The sequence below is a fragment of the Poecilia latipinna genome, unplaced genomic scaffold (genome assembly GCF_001443285.1).
Source record: "Poecilia latipinna isolate Pla-1442-1.1 unplaced genomic scaffold, P_latipinna-1.0 Scaffold2723, whole genome shotgun sequence".
Taxonomy (NCBI): domain Eukaryota; kingdom Metazoa; phylum Chordata; class Actinopteri; order Cyprinodontiformes; family Poeciliidae; genus Poecilia; species Poecilia latipinna.
In genome coordinates this window covers 62,078-65,155 of record NW_015115339.1, presented here as the reverse complement: position 1 = coordinate 65,155, position 3,078 = coordinate 62,078, and the positions used below count along the sequence as shown (strand labels likewise).

The window sequence follows — 3,078 nt, the reverse complement described above, 5'->3', positions numbered from 1 at the left end:
CTTCAAATGTGTTTCCATGTGTTCTGTGAAGTAGAAAGTTTGAGCTGTAACTCAGAAAAGCAACATTTGGCTACAATAAAACAGAGACGTTTCTAAAAGCTGCCAGGAAACAGCCACCTCTGGCTCAAACACCCAAACCACTGCAACTCTTTTGGTCTGGTTTGATTTACTTTATTGCCACATTCTGAGAATCTGGTGAGTTTGGGTGTGAATGGTTCAGTTCTGGTTCTGATCTGGTTCTGAACAAGATAAATGGAGCTGACAGGAGCATTTATTCTGAAGGATTTCTATTTTCTCCAGGGTTGTGCTCCTGAGTTATTCCAGTATGGATGAAAGGTGGAACTACAACAGTATAAACATGGGAGGAGTGTTTAGTGGAGGGAAATCAGTACAGCTCTACTCAGTCCTGACTCCTCTTCCTTCTCCTCCTCCTCCACTGCAGGCGCCACCCCAAGGCCAAGTCTTTCTATTTGCATAGAGGGCTAAAAAGGGAGCTGACAGAACAGGGCAGGTGGTAACGGCCAACAGACTGAGGAGGAAGGAGGATCAGCCTCCAGCACTGAACGCCCGCTGTCTCGCTCAGACAGAACCGCAGAACGACATCACATTAGAAGGAGCAACCTGAGCAACAACAACTAAAACTCTGAGGTTTCTGAATCCAGCCCATTAACTTTTCCCATGTAGAGAGGCAGTGAGCTGAGCCAGGCTGAGTGACGGATCAACAAGGGATAGACTGACATCTTCATCCTCTAACAGGTAAACTGGACTTCTGCAGATCTAAATCTTCTGTTTTTATGACATTGACTCAGTAAGGAACACTCCTTCAGACAACAGCAGCTGTGTTAACATGCAATGAGTTAGTTTGTTTTTAAGCACCTCATCAATACTTTGCTGAGTGTTCTTGACTTTCATAGCTGGATTATCAAACAGAATGAACTCTGAGCCCTCATAGCAAACTCATGTTCTGCATGTTGGACTCTGGTGTCTCTGCTTTCGTCCTGCATTGTCTTTCTTGTTTACACTCTCTCCCATCTGCTTCTACCACAGCCCACCTCACATTCAGCTCTCCTGTATCTGAACGGGTCCACCCCCTCACTCTGAAGACGTCAGGTGGATCAGGTTTCATTTGCTGTGGAAACTGAGAACAGGTAGTGCTGCATTGAGCATGACAGTTGGATTTACAGGATATACAGAAACAGGCAGTTGGAACAAACACAAAGAAGCTGCAGAAGTCTGAATACTTGATGAGGCTTGCAGAAAAATAAATAAATAAATAAAAAACAACCTTGACTGGCATCCAAAGGAACTGGGATTGGTTTTCAGACAGGTCAGTGGGACAGGGGAGGAAAAACAGATGAGTGAATGGAGCCAGCAGCAGAGAGACCCACCCAGTGTTTGACGTTTATGTTTTGGGTTGAGCAGAAACTCAGTTAATGTTTGACTGAGGAGTTATCAGTCTGGGAGCCATTTTTAGCAGCCACTCCAGATTCTTTTAAGCATTGGAGCTCACAACCTGAATGGGTTTTTACATCAAACTGTTTGTTTTATAAACAGACATTCGACCTTCAAACCACACCGAGACATTTTACCTTAATGACAGAATACTGAGGTTCCAAATAAAGCAAACATTTTTAATTAAAACTGGATATAAATAGATAAAATCAGAAATATTTAACAATACCAACATTTATTATTCTTTTAACTTCTAATTTTCTTTTAACTTAAGACATAAAATGGAAAATAATAAATTACAGTTTGAGAATAAGTATTTTACTTTTTTAAATTATTTCATAGTTCTCTAGCAGTGGACCAACAAATGAGACAATTTGTCTCTGAGGCTCATTCCAGCTGAGACTGATGGGATTTTTATTCTTTGGCATTTATTTGAAGTAGTGTTTTGATACTCTGTTTTATCAATTTGTGTTATTGTCGTTCCTGTACAGCACTTTGGTGCAGTTTTACACCTATTATTAAAGTGCCATTTACATAAATTTGACATTGACATTGACATTGACATGTCAAACATATGATTATATAAAATAATTCATTTTTTGTTCTGGCTGTTTTGGACATCCATGCTGAGAGAGGAAAGAGAAACTTTACTTTTAATGCAAAATGTTCCTTTGAGACAATTATTTCATATTTAACCAAATATTGGATTCAGACTAACCATTCAGTTTTCAATAGCTTCAGATGTTGATGTAACTTTTTACAAACAGGGAATTTATTTCTGTTGTGCTCCTCCTCACTGGCCACAAGATAAAATGTGGTTACTAAGTTACTGTCAGGTCATGTCGAGCTAAAGGCTAAAAGCTGAGGCCAACACTGTAGATTTTAATTAGAGGTATTAATGATGAGGTTTTAAATCTGTTTACATGTCACACAAACTCACCTATTACAACTAAGATATATTTAATTATTTTGCATGTAAAAAAATATACGTAGAAACGTCTAAACACATTAGCAGCAGAAATCTGTTAGTGGGTGTTTAAAAAGCCACAATAATGAAAAATATGCAATATTTCATGTTAAGTTATTTGAACTTGAAGGTTCCTGAAGCTAGAAATATTTTCTCAGTTTCAGTCCAAATCCATTTGCAGTGGCATAGTCTCATTTATTTATAGAACCGTTAATTACATTTACTTATGGAAAGTTAAATATTATTCAGGAAACAGATTTTGCTTCATCATTTACCACAGAAAAAGAGTCCACACCTTAGAATTGAACTTCAGAGAATCTGATGAGATGTCATGACAATTACACAGAAAAATCTGTCCTAATCCCTGAGAAGCACGACCAGCTTCAGGAATAAAGAGGGAGAGCAGCAGGAATGTCAAGGGCAGATGGAGCGATTAGCTGGAGAACAAATGGAGCCTCTGTGCCTGGGAGAGCTGAGTAGGACCAGGCCTGAGGGCAGCACCACAAGAACACCTGTGTTCCTGCGATGTTCACACACGCACACACACATTAAAACTCAGCTTAAGCTACACATTTTTATCTAGTTCCACCAACTTAGGCAGTTGGTGGAACTAGATTTTACTTAATATAAAGAGCTAAAAATTAATCCAAAAAAGAAAA

General features: G+C 39.0%; 1 protein-coding gene across 2 annotated transcripts in view; it reads left to right on the top strand.

Moving 5' to 3' along the window:
• Positions 1-331: 331 nt before the first annotated feature.
• Positions 332-3,078, top strand: part of rnf223 (ring finger protein 223) — a 9,135-nt gene continuing 6,388 nt past the window's right edge. The window contains exons 1-2 of one of the 2 annotated variants that reach the window (XM_015021108.1): positions 332-756; positions 1,048-1,148. The gene's annotated coding sequence lies outside the window, so the exon portion shown is untranslated. The remainder of the gene's footprint in view (positions 757-1,047; positions 1,149-3,078) is intronic. The other variant, XM_015021107.1, reaches the window with a different exon arrangement.